General features: G+C 41.6%; 1 protein-coding gene across 3 annotated transcripts in view; it reads right to left on the reverse strand.

Moving 5' to 3' along the window:
- The window catches only part of C18H1orf74 (chromosome 18 C1orf74 homolog), a 145,586-nt gene that overhangs the window by 96,229 nt on the left and 32,921 nt on the right, over nucleotides 1-16,436 (reverse strand). The window contains exon 3 of one of the 3 annotated variants that reach the window (XM_049858583.1): nucleotides 3,895-6,862. The exons of the other annotated variants lie outside the window; for them this stretch is intronic. The gene's annotated coding sequence lies outside the window, so the exon portion shown is untranslated. Of the gene's footprint in view, nucleotides 1-3,894; nucleotides 6,863-16,436 lie in introns of those variants that run through there. 3 annotated transcript variants of the gene reach the window in all.

Raw genomic sequence — 16,436 nt, forward strand, 5'->3', positions numbered from 1 at the left:
CCCAAAGACATGAGGATAATTACACTCTTCGCCAAGGGCACCAGCCATGCAGTCATGACCTTCATGTTTATGAGGGCTGCCCTCATCTGGGAGTAACAGAAACCCCAATTTACAGGCACTGTATCAAGCAAAGATTTATTTTCCTCATGTAACAAAGTCTGGGAAGGGAAGACCAGTGACTTCAGGGACCCAGGCTCCTTCTGTCTTTCCACTCCCCTATCCATCCTCCCTAGGTGATAGAAACAGTATCTGCTCAGGTGCTAACTAAAGGTCGGAAGTTTGATTCCACCCAGAGGCAACTCAGAAGAAAGGCCTGGCAATCTACTTTCCAAAAAATCAGCCATCGAAAACCCAACAGAGCACAATTCTACTCTGACACACATGGAGTCACCATGACTCAGACAGACTCAATGGCAGTTGGTTTTTTATAGATCCTTCTTGTTGCCTTGTGGTCAGGAGACAGCTGCTTCACCTCCAGCATCACTCTGTTTCAGGAAAAGAAAAGAAGGGTAAAGGGCAAAAGATTCATGCCAGCTGAAATCTGACCCCTGATAAAAAACAAACTGAGAAGTCCCACCCAGGGGTTCAGCTTAAATCTCATTGGCCAGGGTCAGACCTCCACCCCTACTTCAAGAGAGGTTGAGAAATGAGGTTTTTAGCTGGGCACATGCCATCCCAAACAAAACTGGAGTTTTGTGAAGGCAAATACTAGTGTTTCTCAGCAACATAAATCACCACAAAAGCGGGCACCCTCTGTCAGAAGAGAAGAGCACAATTCTTAAGATATTAGGCTCCTAAGCCAAGAACCCAAGAACTCAGATCTCCTCTACACCCTGCTTCTTGTAAAGACTCTCCACAGTGACAGAATCCATTCCCACTGACCATCTGCAAGGCCCTAATTGGTCACAGCTCCACCTATACTGGTGGACGCCCTAAGTATCCCACCTCTTCAGATTTCCCTGTGAGAAACTGTCATTCCCTCTCCTCAGTAAAGACTGTAATGACAGACCCTGGATATCAGACAAAATTATTCACACTGGCACAGGGAATAGTCATCCCATCTGCTGTTCCTAGAAAGCTACCTCTTAAGGACAGTTATATCCCACCTTGTCATCAAGGCTCTTTTCAGAGCTTCTATGCTACTCTTCTCCATACACATTTGGCCTTTGACCTTAGCTGGACTGCTCTGTGTCCACATCTCAGAGCCACCCCCAGAAAACAGTTCTTTGGCATTTGATCAAGAACTGGATCAAAGCTTCTCTAGAACAGTGGTCACCAAAACTTTTGATCGCATACCTCACACACACATCATCACTTAAAAAGGATCAAGTACATGTACTTCCAATAAATATATAGTTACTATTTCTATATTGGACCCCTGGTGGCACAGTGGTTAGGAGCTATGGCTACTAATCAAAAGGTCAGCAGTTCAAACTTACCAGCTGCTCCTTGGAAACCCTGTGGGGAAGTTCTACTTTGTCCTATAGGATCACTATGAGTCGGAACCAACTCAACAGCACCTAACAACAACATTTCTATATTACATGCATGTAATATTTACTAACATAAAACTTAACATAAAAACAGAAATTCTAAAAAGACAAGTATAGATAGAAATACTAATATTTTCTCCCCACACCCCAGTAGATAGTTCTGCACGTCCCCTTTGGAGACCATGGTTCTAAAGCTGAGTCAGTATATGTTATGCTTTTAACCAGTCTTTTTTTTGGTGGGGGGAGCAAATCTTCCCTAGTCTCACAATAAACTCCCATTCTCCTCTCAGGGCACTGTAAGGTAGAACCCATCTGCCTCTGTTGTCCAGGTAATTTGCCAAGAACGCCCCCCGCCCCCTTCTTCTTCATTTCTTCCCAGCCCAGAGCACTGGGTCACATATACTAATCATGTCCCAAAAGCACCCTTTGATTCCTCAAGGAAGCTAAGCAAAGAAAACTAACTTGCAAAATTAAGGGAAAAGGAAGACATATTGGCCACTCTGGTACAGATGCACACGATGTTTCACAAATTCTGCAGCAACTCAGCCCCAATGTCAACCACTCAGCATCCCCAATCTCCATCTACCCGAGAGGGTCACCATCTCATGGAGGACACCAAGGAAAACCTAACATGCTAGATCTTCTCTGTTTCAGCAATTCCCAAACTATCCAAGTTCTCTAGTTTTAAATAAAATGGTGGTGGGATAAGGGAACAAGGCAAAATATGAAAAGGCAGATGGGAAAAAGAGACGTTTTTAAAAGGTAAAAGGGAATGTAAAGCCCCAATGGCCACAAGCAAAAAGGCCAAGTGAAGCAGAATTAAGTATGCACAGATCCACAGTTCACAGGGAGAGGACACAGACCTAGAACAAAAGTCAATAACCACAGGTAGAAAGAAGAGGGGGGAAATGGATTTGAAAGAAAAAAAAAAAAAAGGTCAGCTGAACCTGCTGAGTTGAGGATGCTTTGGAAATAGAGATTTCTGGCAAGGAGGATAAGAAAACAGGTGCCAAAAGGAAGACACATTTGTATATTTCATGACCTCAACAGGAGGCAGCTTGGAACTGACCAAAAAGACTTGCCACAACCCTGATGGCTGAGGCCTAAAGGACACAAGAAAATAGCAGAGATATTTGGTGCATCCCTCTGTGCCCAGTGATTAGCTGACATGGGACTATTGGGGTGGTATGCTTCAGGGGACTCCCTCTTACTGTCCTTGACCAACCCTGTTGCACCCTGAACTCCAAAGAACAAAGTGGACACAAAAGCTACTTGCTTCATCCCCACCCCATCTCATCCCCCACCAAAGAGCAAGGGCGTTCTAACGAAATTTTTCCTTTGAGGCAGGGCCAACATGGCACTGTAGACAGACTCACCATGCCATCCCTCTGCAGCAAAGACCTGAGAAAATAAGTAAAACTGATACAAACATCAGTCCTAGAACCCTTAGCATCAAATGAAGAGATAAAGAACTAGAACAAACTCCAAATGGAAGAAGAAACTGACAGAAAACAGAGAACAAGGAGAAATATGGAGTGGAGGTGTCCTACCAACTAACACGACACAGTCACCATACTGGAACACAGACAGCAATGACCCTAGACCAGGAGTATGAGAAGGTAACTTCACAGAGCTCTCAACAGGAGACAGAGCACCCAGTAACCAGAGAAACATGCTTTCCCACCACTCACCCTTCCACCCGATACTCCACCTCCACCTCTTCCCGATGGGCCACGCTGCACTGCTTGGCTAGAGAGCCACAGGCCCGCCACTGCCCAGAGTCTGCCCCACCCCCACCCACTGGCTCCCACTGTGGCTTTTTTTTTTTTCACTTTCTTCCTTTTCTTTCTTCCTCCCACCTAGCCTTGTATGGCATTGCTACCCCTTCCAGTCAGACCATGCCGTGCTGCACAGCTATAGAGCTGCTGGCCCATAGCCAGTCCAGATCTGCCCCACCCCACATGTCGGCACCAGCCCTGTCATTTTTTATTTCGTTTTTTACCCCCTTCTTCCTTTTCTTTCTCCCTCCCATCTAGCCCCATATGCCACTTCCACCCCTTACATTTGGGCCATGCCACATTGCTCGGCTAGAGAACCACTGGCTTGCTGCCACCAGGTTTGCCATGCACCCACCCACCAGCTCCCACTGTGCCATCATTATTTTTTTTTGCCTTTTTTTCTTTCTCTTCTTTCTCCCTCCCATCATTTTTTTTTTGCCTTTTTTTCTTTCTTTTCTTTCTCCCTCCCACATAGCCCTGTAAAAATAAGTCAATCACAAAAGGATAAATATTGTATGAGACTACTATTATAAAAAACCAAGAAAAGGTTCACACACAGAAAAATATATGTATATGTATATACATATATTTGATGGTGTTACGGATTCAGTTGTATCCCCCAAAAATGTGTGTCAGCTTAGCTAGTCCATGATTCCCAGTATTCCGTGATTTTCCACAATTTTGTCATCTGATGTGATTTTTCTGTGTTGTAAATCCTACCTCTATGATGTTAACAAGGCAGGATTAGAAACAGTTAAGTTAATGAGGCAGGACTCAATCTACAAGATTAGGTTGTAGCTTCAGTCAATCTCTTTTGAGACATAAAAGAGAGAAGCAAGCAGAGAGACAGGGGGACCTCATACCACCAGGAAAGTAGTGCCAGGAGCAAAGTACGTCCTTTGGACCCAGGATCCCTACGTTGAGAAACTCCTAGACCAGGGGAGGATTGATGACAAGGGCCTTCTTCCAAGGCTGACAGAAAGAGAAAACCTTTCCCTGGAGCTAGTACATTGAATTTGGATTTATAGCATCCTCGACTGTGAGAGAATAAACTTCTGTTTGTTAAAGCCATTCACTTGTGGTATTTCTGTTACAGCAGGACTAGACAATCAAGACAGATGTTTATGAGGAAACGGAGGGGTAGGGAGGGGGAGAAATCTCAATCTAGAGAGTAGACAAGTGTTAACTTTGGTGTAGTTAGGGGAAGTCAGCACAACTTGATGAAGGCAGAGTCATAGAAGCTGCCTAGGCATATCTAAACACTTCGACCGAATTACTGGGGCTGAGGGCTGGGGACCATGGTCTCTTGGGACATCTAGGTCAACTGGCATAACATAGTTCATAAAGAAAATATTCCACATCCTACTGTGGTGAGTAGCGTCTAAGGTCTTAAAAGCTTGGGAGCAGGCATCTAAAATATATCTATCAGTCCCATCACATTCAGAGGAAAGGAGAAAGAAGAAATCCCAAGGCACAAGGAAAATATTAGTCCAAAGGACTAATGGACCATATGAACCACAGCCTCACCAGCATGAGACCAGAACTAGATGGTGCCTGACTACCACCACTGACAGCTCTGACAGGGATCACAATAGAGGTTTCTGGACAGAGGAGGAGAAAAATGTAGAACAAAAATCTAAGTCACAAAAAAAGACCACACTTACTGGTCTCATAGAGACTGGAGGAACCCCTGAGACTATGGCCCCCAGACATCCTGCTAACTCAAAACTGAAGCCACTTCCAAAGTCCACCTTTCGAACAAAAATTAGACAGGCCTATAAAACAAATAATATACTGGGCTGAGGGCTGGTGACCATGGTCTTGGGGAACATCTAGCTCAATTGGCATAACATAGTTTGTAAAGAAAATGTTCTACATTCTACTTTGGTGAGTAGCATCTGGGGTCTTAAAAGCTTGTTAGCAGTCATCTAAGATACTCCACTGGTCTCACCCTTTCACAAGCAAGAGAGAATAAAGAAAGCTAAACACACAAGGGAAAGATTAGTCCAAAGGAATAATGGACCACAACTACCACAGCCTCCACCAGACTAAGTCCAGTACAACCAGCTGGTGCCCAGCTACCACCACTGACTGCTCTGATAGGGATCACAATAGAGGGTCCTGGACAGAGCTAGAGAAAAATGTAGAACAAAATTCTAACTCACAAAAAAGACCAGACTTACTGGCCTGACAGAGACTGCAGAAACCCCAAGAGTATGGCCCCCGGACACCATTTTAGCTCAGTAATGAATTCACTCCTGAGGTTCACCATTCATCCAAAGATTAGACTGACCCATAAAACAAAATGAGACTAAAGGGGCATACCAGCCCAGGGGCAAGGACTAGAAGGCAGGAGGGGACAGGAAAGCTGGTAATAGGGAACCCAAGGTCGAGAAAGGAGAGTGCTGACATGTCATGGGGTTGTCAACAAATGTTGTAAAACAATATGTACACTAACTATTTAATGAGAAGCTTGTTTGTTCTGCATAACTTCCTCTCAAATACAATAATTTTTAGAAAATTAGAAAAATAAAATAAAAATAACACACGTGAGGAACATGCTTCTTAGCTTAGTCAAGTATGCAAGAGCAAATGGGCAACACCTGCCCAAAAGCAAAGACTAGAAGGAAGGCAGGAAGAGACAGGAAAACTGGACAAATGGACACAGAGAACCTAGGGTAGAAAGGGAAATGAAGAGTGCTGACATATTGCGGGGACTGCAACCAATGTCACAAAACAGTTTGTGTATAAGTTTTTGAATGAGAAACTAATTTGTGCTGTAAGCTTTCACCTAATACACAATAAATTATAAGAAATAAATAAAAAACAAGGAAAGAAATCAAAGGCATACTGCATTAGGCAAACCTGCTGCAAAAGAGGTCTTTAAAGTGTTGAAAAGCAAAAATGTCACTTTGATGACTAAGGTACACCTGACCCAAGCCATGGTATTTTCAGTCCCCTCATATGCATGCGACAGCTGGACAATGAATAAGGAAGTTCGAAGAATTGATGCTTTTGAATTATGGTGTTAGCAAAGAATATTGAATATACCACCGACTGCCAGAAGAATGAACAATTCTCTCTTGGAAGAAGCACAGCCAGAGCGCTCCTTGGAAACAAGGACAGCAAGACTTCGTCTCACATACTTTGGACATGTTATCAGGAGGGACCAGTCCCTGGAGAAGATACATCATGCTTGGTAAGATAGAGGGTCATCGAAAAAAAGGAAGACCCTCGAGATGGACTAACACAGTGGCTACAACAATGGGCTCAAGCATAACAATGATTGTGAGGATGGCACAGGACCGGGCAGTGTTTGGTTCTGTCATACATGGGGTCACTATGAGTCAGAACCAACTCGATGGCACCTAACAACAACGGCAGGGCCATGCTCTCTCCGGATGCTCTGGGGCAAGAGCCTTCCTTGTCTTTTCCGGGCATTCACAGCTTGTAGATGCATCACTCCAATCTCTGCTTCAGTCTTCAGGTGGTGTCTTCCCTCTGTGTCTCTCTTTCTTCTCATCTTCTGTTGGACACATCAGCACCGGGTTACCAAATGAGCAGAAGGTTCCAGCCAAGCCTGATCCATTACTAATTAAAAAAAAAAAAAAAGTCTTCAGGCTTCCCGTAAAGCACAAGATCTTACTTTGCTCTTTGAGCTTGTACCTTCAGAGGTGACCAAAGACAGATGCTGTGGTTTCCTTTCCTTTCTCTTACAGGAGAATGTATGAGTGAACAACATCAACTTGATAGTTTGTAGATTTTCTAAGATCATCTAATTGAAATGTTGTCTGGGTACAGGTGAAGTGGCATTACAATGAATATTAAGGAACTTGTTATTATATGAGTCAAAACCATATATCAAAGCTTTGTAGTACAAATGTTCCTTGGACCCAAACTGCTGTATTCAAATCCTGCTCTGACCCTTACTGTTGTGTGCTTGTGGGCAAGTCCTTCCCCTGCCTCAGCTTCCTCATCTATAAAACGATGATGATAATCATCAGCAGGAAGTGCCATATGTGTGGTAAGTAATAAACAGCCCTTTTGGAAAAAAAAAAAAACCAAACTTCCATTTCATTGGCCTTCTTTTTTGCTACTCAGTGGCTGAAGGCATTTCACCACAATTTCTCTCCTCTGATTGGCACCAAGATTCTACTCAAGGGCTTCCAACAAACACCTTCTTACCAGCTTGCCTATAGTGACTCAGCACTTAGGGCTGATGAACAGATGCAGAGGAGGAGGGGGGTGGACACAGACATCTGGTATCTCTGCCTGGCCCTCGCAGCCAGGGATCCCACTGGCTTTTAATGGTGGAGGACTCCATCTGTTCAACAGCCACAGGTACTGGTCACTCTCAGAAACATGCCTCAGGGTTGGGGATATCAAGACAAATTCTGTTTTTTTTTTAATTCTTTTTTAACTTTCTATTTTGAAGAGATATCATATTTTCATGACAATTATAAAAATTGTACAAATATTTCCTGTATACATTTTTTATCCAATTTCACCAACTGGTAATATTTCTTAATTACTCCACAGTAAATTGATAACACAAAGGCCCATTACTCCATAACACTTTAGTATGTATTGCCTAAAAATGAGGCCTCTCTTCTAACACAACAATAACAGGAAATTAACACAAATCTAATATTATCATCCAATCTACAACCTCCATTTCATTCTTTTTTTTTTCATTGTACTTTAAAAAAAAAAATTTTTTTTTTTAGATGAAGGTTTACAGAACAAAGTAGCTTCTCATTAAACAATTAGCATACATATTATTTTGTGACATTGGTTACCAACCCCAAGACACATCAACACTCTTTCCTTCTTCACCTTGGGTTCCCTATTACCAGCTTTCCTGCCCCCTCCTGACTTCTAGTCCTTGCCCTGGGCTGGTGTGTCCCTTTAGCCTCATTTTATGGGCCTGTCTAATCTTTGGCTGAAGGATAAAACTCAGGATCAACTTCATTACTGAGCATTTGGGAGCCATACTCTCATGGTTTCTCCAGTATCTGTCAGGCCCATAACTCTGGTCTATTCTTGTGAGTTTGAATTTTGTTCTACATTTTTCTCTAGCTCTGTCTGAAACCCTCTTTTGTGATCCATATCAGAGCAGTCGGTGTTGGTAGCCAGGCACCATCTAGTTGTGCCAGACTCAGTCTGGTAGAGGCTGTAGTAGTCGTGGTCTATTAGTTCTTTGGACCAATCTTTCCCTTGTGTCTTTGGTTTTCTTCATTCTCCCTTGCTCCAGTCGGGGTGACACCAGTGGAGTATCTTAGATGGGCGCTCACAAGCTTTTAAGACCCCAGACGCTACTCACCAAAGTAGAATGTAGAACATTTTCTTTATAAACTATGTTATGCCAATTGAGCTAGATGTCCCCCAGACCATGGTCCCCACAGCCCTCAGCCCAGTAATTCGGTCCCTCAGGGAGTTTGGATTTGTCTTTGGAGCTTCCATGACCTTGCTCAAGGCAGATTCTTGGCTGTGAGTGGAGGCTGGCACCTACCCAAAGCTATTCTTGAGTCAATGGAAAATCCATACCCCTTAAAGTGATGTAAAAGGACCTCGCCAGCAACATCTCAGGCCACCTGTCCTGTTTATGATTCTCCAGGGGCACCCAACCACTGGTAATTCCTGGAAAGGCACAATGCTGTTCCAACCATCCTTGGTTCTTGCCTTCTTCTCTGCCCAGAATGCTCCTCTCTCTCCTCATTGCCTGGTTACCTCCTGCTCATCCTTTAAGACTCTGCTCAACCATTACCTCCTCCAGGAAAATGTTCTTCCTTTCCCCAGGGCCCCCCCGCCCCCAGGCTGGGATGGATGTCCTCCCATGCGCATGTAACTTTCTGTATTTGTCTCCATCACTTGAATTTACCGTGCTGCATTAAAACTGTCTTGTGTCTGTATCTTACTATGTAAAAGTACTGACTGTGTTTTACTCACTGATACATCCTTAGTACCTCACATTGTTCTTGGCACAAATAAGGTATTTAATGGTTGAGAGATAAAAGACTTATAGACCTGATACTGGAAAAGACATTAGAGGAAAGGCAGATCCAAGTGGGACTACTTTGCATTTCAAGGGAGAAACACAGATGAATCTAAAGGTAATTTCCACGGATTCCAACCCACTGTTCTTTGCACTACACCACCCTGTTTTTGCCTCCCTGCTAACACCTAGCAGCACTAAGCCCTTAAGATACTGGGAGAGCTGTTACCACCTGACAGCTGTCCAAGCTGGCCAGCTCCAGCAATACCTTGAACCCTAGCTCTATTCCGTCCTGCCCGCTCCTGAAAAACCTTCTTGTTCAGAACTAAATTGCTCATTTGCTTTGATCAAGCTCTTTATCCCAAAGAAAATGCTCCTGGAACTTTATCCTAAAGTAAATATTTTAAAAGAAGAAAAAAATAACTGCACGCATGAAGATGCTCATTTACAGCATTATCTGCAAAGGTTAAAAATTAGAAAGGACAAAATCCCCATATAAAAATAATTAATGTCCTCCAGATAGTTTCCACATGAATAAAATTATCAATGAAATCATGCGAAAAGTAAACAGTTTTACCAAAATGGGAGGACTTGCTTTTTTGCTTGTTTATTTTGTTTTATTTTTATTTAAGAAATATTGCCATAATACTTGGAGTCCCTGGTTGGTGCAAATGGTTAAAGCACTCAACTGCTAACTAAAAGATTGGAGGTTCAAGTCGACCCAGAAGCACCTCAAAAGAAAGGCCTGGCAATCTATTTCAAAAAAATCAGTCACTGAAAACCCTATAGAACATGGTTCTACTCTGACCTACATGAGGTCATCATGAGTCAGAGCTGACTCAACGCAACTGGTGTAGGTTAGGTTCCATAGTACTTACTGTGTCCAGGCACTATTCTATTGTATGAATATCAACCCATTTAATTCTCAAAACAACCCTACGAGGCAGGGCTATTCTGATTCTCCTTATTCATCCCAGGATACATTTGTTTTGGTTTGACTTAAAATAGAAGTTAAATGGCCTCCAAGACACTTTGGGAGATACTGAAAGTGACTTCAAATATTTTTTCTTCCAAATAGAGTAACGTGGCATATACTAAGGATCTTGGTCAGTTGAGTTGAGTTGGGTGAGTTTCAAAACTTACATGTCTTAACTTTTGCCATCATTCTACAGATGTGATTAATTAAACTGTTTTTTTTCCCTCCAATGGAGATACTTAAAAAAATTGCCATTTTTTTTCCAAATAATGTACCCACATAAATAATGCATCCACACATACAATGTGAGGCATGATGCACTTGCAAAAATAACACAACAGGGGGAGGGGTTGCGTGATTGGCAAAAATACACATAACGCACGCATTATCTGCATAAAAATACGATATAGCAGATAAAATGCACTAACTCACTAAAACTATTCCTCCATTTTCATAAAAATGCAGGCTGAAGTGAAGGTCCATTTCATATGACCATTAATAAGTCCCAGGGACAGACGCTTCAAACTGCAGGTATTGCTATAATACTAATGACAGCTAAAATTCTGTGAGTACTTTATAAGTGTTAAATCAGTTGCCATCAAGTCAATTCCGACTTAGTCCTTGAGTGGTGTAAACCGTTAATACACTTGGCTGCAAACAAAATGATTGGAGGTTTGAGTTCACTCAGAGGTGCCTTGGAAGAAAGCCCTGGAGATCTACTTCTGAAAAATCAGCCATTAAAAACCCTATGGAGCAGAGTTCTGTTCTGACACACGTGGGGTTGCCATGAGTTGGGAACGAGTGGTGGTGGTGTGGTTACAAGTGTTATATCATGTAATCCTTACAATAATTCTAAGGTAGGTGTTATCACTATAGCCATCTTACAGAAAAGAAAATAGGCAGTAAGTGGTAAACCAGGCTTCAAACCCAGGCAGTTCAATTTTCAAGTGTACCTGCTGAGCCACTGTCCTAGTGCAGTAAGCTATAGGGTGAGCAACAGCCTGGAGAGTAAGTGAAAATCACGATATATAAGATAATCTTGTTACAAAGTAAAAGTTATCATAAAAGTTATCATAGGTCTGAATTATCTTCTTTATAGAAAATAATTATAACTTATTCATTTTTTAAAGTATTTTTCTTAAACCATATTTACTCATGGTTAATAATTATCCATGAAATAACAAGATGGACAGATACAGTGGCTGCAACAATGGGCTCAAACATAGCAACGATTGTGAGGATGGCATAGGACCAGGTAGTGTTTCGTTCTGTTGTACATGGGGGAGCCATGAGTTGGAACCAACTCAACGGCACCTAACAACAATAATTATCCTGAGCAAAGTTAGGTAGCATAGCTAACTGTTCAATAATAAAGCCAAACCTGTTGCCACTGAGTCAGTTCAGACCCATAGCAACCTTATAGGACAGTGTAGAACCGCCCCATAGGGTTTCCAAGAAGCAGCTGGTATATTCAAACTGCCGACCTTTTGGTTAGCAGCCATAGCTGTTAATTGCTACGCCACCAGGGCTCTGTTCAATAATGACGAATTGTGGAAACCCTGGTGGTGTAGTGGTTAAAAGCTATAGCTGGTAACCAAAAAGGCTGGCAGTTCAAATCCACTAGGCACTCCTTGGAAATCCTGTGTGGCAGTTCTACTCTGTCCTATAGGGTCACTATGAATCACAATCTACTTGACAGCAATGGGTTTTTTTTTTTTTTAATTAGATTGTGGTACACTAACATTATGAAAAATCACGACAACATTAGAAAGCAAAAAAGTGTAGCAATGTGGAAAATAGTATTAAAAATAGTATCAGGATGTAATACAGCATTAAATGGAAAAACAAATGTATCATTGTAGGTTCACTATGCCTTAAAACATGTTGTTTTTTAAGAAGATACATACATACAAACAAAAACTAGAAGAGAATGTGAAATTAATTTGTGTTTGGGTGGTAGGATTAAGGGGTTGGATGGTTGGCTGAAATACATATAGTGTACATGTTATTTGCCTAAAAATATGCTGTATCAGATAAAATTCACTAAAACTACTACTCCATTTTCATACAACTGCAGATGACAGTGAGGGTCCATTTCATATGATCATATGACCTTATTAGTCATAAAGGCACATGTTCCAAATTGCAGGTAGGATTAAAGCGTTCATTTTTCTATTTTAAAAATTTTTAATTCTTTTTTTATAAAATAAAAAAAAAAAATCTGAATGTTTTTCAACCCATTCTTCTGTCAATCTGCATTCATTATTAGTCTTCAAAGTAAGCCCCTAAACTGCTCTCTGCTGAGGAGGCTGAGAGAGATCTAGTATGTCCATCTTCTGGGGAGATCAGTTTTTGCCAGTCTTAATGCATTATATATTTAAATATCCTGTTACGGATAATATTTTGTGCTGAGTAAGAAATAGGTTGGAAAGGTATCTGTAGAAATGCATAAAATATATAGAAAAGGATCTGGAGGCTATTTCAGCTTGCAATGTGAGGCCATTTGTGGGGGAAAAAAAAAAAAAAGGATAATTTAACCAAGGCTGTGGCAAGAATGACAGTTTAACCAAGGCCTCGGAAAGAAAATCGTCAGTTTCAGAAAGAGGATATCACTTTTAAATAAGCTAACATTATTATAGAGAAGATATCTCTGAAATTAGATTGTTAGTGAGTATAGGAACTATTGCTGAGGCTCTCGGAATTCTTTCAGGAGGGTCAGGATTTGGGACACTGATGGTTCTAACCGCCTAGGCTGTCGTGGGAAAATATGCAAATGAAGTAGAACGCGTGGAAGCACACGTGCACAGAAACTTCTAAACTTTAAGTTGTTAAATGATAATTTTGGCAACTCAGTAATTTACTTAAGTATACTATTTATTAATAATGTGTTTTTTTAGTTATAGACTACCCTATTTGTCACAAATAAAAAACCAAAACCAAACCCACTGCCATCGAGTCGATTCCAACTCATAGCGACCCTATAGGACAGAGTAGAACTGCCCCATAGAGTTTCCAAGGAGCGCCTGGCGGATTCCAACTGCCGACCTCTTGGTTAGCAGCTGTAAAACACGCACCACACACAGAACGTGCGGCCTAGCAGGCTTTCAAAAATGATGTAGGGTGGGGCGGGGGTTTTGCAGTTGGCAAAATGCACAGGCGTTATTTGCGTAAAAAATACAGTAGTTTTCAGTCTTGTTTATTGGACAACTGTCTCTCTCTCTCACACACACACACACCAAGAACAGGAGGGTGGTGCTTTAATTGAGCCCTAAAAAGCAGTAATTTTTAAAGTTTAGAAAGGGCTATTGCATAGTTCAAGAACAAGTCATTAGAACACTTGACTCCGGGATAAGCCTTATTTCATATTCTGGCAGAAGAGAGGAGACACAATCTGAAATGAAGGATAAAGGAGAGAAACTAAGACTGCTCTGAAGATTAACATGTGGTTTGTCCTTTGATCCTTTGCCTGGTCTCCCTTGCTCTTTCCTTTTTTATGTTTTCTAACACACACACCTCTTCCCCCACCCCAGGCTGCGGCGGCACCCTGCCAGGGCCCTTCAAAGTCGAAGCTAGTGAGACCATACTTCTCACAAGCCTATGACAAAAAGATGCTCGTCCCTTGATTAATGCTGGAACCCAAAAACTGGATCCACTCTTATTGTTAGGGCTTTCAGATTTTTAGCATCTATATAATATTCAGATCTCTTGCTAATATTAATGGTTTCTCACAGCATAACTTTGAGGTTTTATTATGCTAAAAGTTCCTCTAGTAAAAATGATGGCAGAAAGGACCCAAAGAGATGAAGAGGGCTGAGAACTCTGTTCTGCCACAAACATGAAGCTGTAACTCCACCGTAGCAAGGCAACCTTGCAAATGTAGGCATTAAAGAAATATTTGTCTTCCTCTTGATGAATTTGAGAATGAATACTTGTCCTTGGGATCTTGTGTGGGCATCTGATTGCACAGAGGAGAGGCTGCAAGTCCCCTTAAAGAAGAACAGACAAATCCTCATACTTAAGCCCACCCTAAGCTGTTCTGCAGGAGTTGGAGTTGCAACCTTCCCTTACCATCACCTTTTCTGCTTTCTTATAAAAGTGGTGGGCTGCCAAGGCCAGAAGAGACCACCTGTTAAGAATGTCTGCAGCTGATTCTAGAATGAATGACTCAGACTTGGGGAAGGCATTGCTGAGAAAATGTTGGTGGGGTTGGGGGAGAGGATTCTAAGGAAAAAACAGCTCTTACGGGCAAAGTTGCCACTTCACAAAAGATGAGAAGGGAGTCATCCGTTAGAAGGGAAAGGACAACAAGATTAGAACCAGCAGCGCCCATGTTGTTGTCAGGTGCCATCGAGTCCATTTTTGACTCATAGTGACCCCATGTGACAGGGTTTCCTAGGATATAATCTTTCTGGGAGCAGATCACTGGGCCTCCCAAGGAGCCACTGAGTGGGTTCAAACGTCCAACCTTTCAGTTAGCAGCCAAGTGCTAACCAGGGTTCAACCAGGGTTCCTCTTAGCACTCATGAGGGAACTCCAAAAAAAGTTTAACTTCTTATTGCTGTCTCTTGGAGTATGGGAAAAGTCATATTTAGCATACTATGTGAAATTTTTTTTCTTCACATTTGTGATTCCCTTTAGTTACTGCAACCGTATAATAAAATCTGATAATCCCACACATGCATGTGTGATGCTATGGAGGATAGAGGAACAGGACCATAGGCCGAAGTGTTGCTTACTCTATAGTCAAACCTCATGGGAGCCCACACAGAGCTCAGTATCTCTCATGGACACTGTCCAGAAGTTCCAGAATATAATCATCAACCAAGGGAACCACAGTCCCCAGTGGACCTGGAAACTTTGCGGAGAAGCTCAGAGTCCTGGTCAGTAACTGTCAACTGAACCCATCAAGAAGGCCTAATCTAAACACTCCTCTTAACCAACCCATATTAGAGGAAGGGCTGAGGATATGATTTTATATTTCTACTTGAGACTAATTGGGTATATTACAGTTTTTAAAATTCATTTTATCCAGATTTTCAAAATCATTAGCATAGCTATATAAATAAAAATAAATAAATAGCCCTCTAAAATTATTTGAATTCCCACTATATTGTGGTTATTTTCCAGGCATCATTCTTAAGTTTTTATAGGCATACTTCCTCTCTTTTTTAATTGATTAGGCTAGCTGGTTAGAGCCCTGGTGGTGCAGTGGTTAAGAGCTCGGCTGCTAACCAAAAGGTCAGCAGTTCAAATCCACCAGCCGCTCCTTGGAAACCCTATGGGGCAGTTCTACTATGCCCTACAGGGTCGCTATGCGTCAGAATAGACTCAGCTGCACCTAACAACAACAACAAGGCTAGCTGGTAGTTTATTTCATTGATTTTGTTTTCTATTGGTATTTCTACTCCTCTCTCCCCTCCCACACACAAGAACCAACTCTTGAGTTTATTTAACAATTCCACTCTGAATTCTAACTTATTATGTTTTCTTCTTTTACCTTTTTTTTTAAACCTCTTTTTCTTGCGTTTTTTTTTTTCTGACTTTTTTTAGGTGTGTTTGAAGATAAATAAATAGTTAATTAAATCTTCCCTATTAAAAAAAAATTTTTTTTTTTTTTAATTTAAGTAACGAGCATGTTTAAGGCTATGAATTTTCCTTGTCTTAGGCCTTGGCCATACCGCATAGATTTTGTTCTTTAGTGTTCTCATTAGCATTGCTTTCAAGGCATCTACAATTACAGAGTTTGTTCCTTCTACATTTCAAGAGTAAACAGGGAGAATTTTTCTTCCAAGAGGTTGAAGTATGTATTCTTCCTACTTCTGATATTTATTTCTAATTTTATTATACAGAACAAGGGGATACTGTGTGGTTTAAAATCAGGAAAGGTGTGCGTCAGGGTTGTATCCTTCTACCATACTTATTCAATATGTATGCTGAGCAAATAACCTAAGAAGCTGAACCATATGAAGAAGAACACAGCATCAGGATTGGAGGAAGACTCATTAATAACCTGCGATATGCAGATGACACAACCTTGCTTGATGAAAGTGAAGAGGACTTGAAGCACTTCCTGATGAAGATCAAGGGGAAGTCAGCACAACCCTACCAAGGCAAAGTCATGGAAGCTTCCTAGACACGTCCTAGCTCCCGGAGGAACCGAACTACTGGGCTGGGACAATGGTCTCGGGACATCT

This window comes from Elephas maximus, chromosome 18 (genome assembly GCF_024166365.1).
Source record: "Elephas maximus indicus isolate mEleMax1 chromosome 18, mEleMax1 primary haplotype, whole genome shotgun sequence".
NCBI lineage: Eukaryota > Metazoa > Chordata > Mammalia > Proboscidea > Elephantidae > Elephas > Elephas maximus.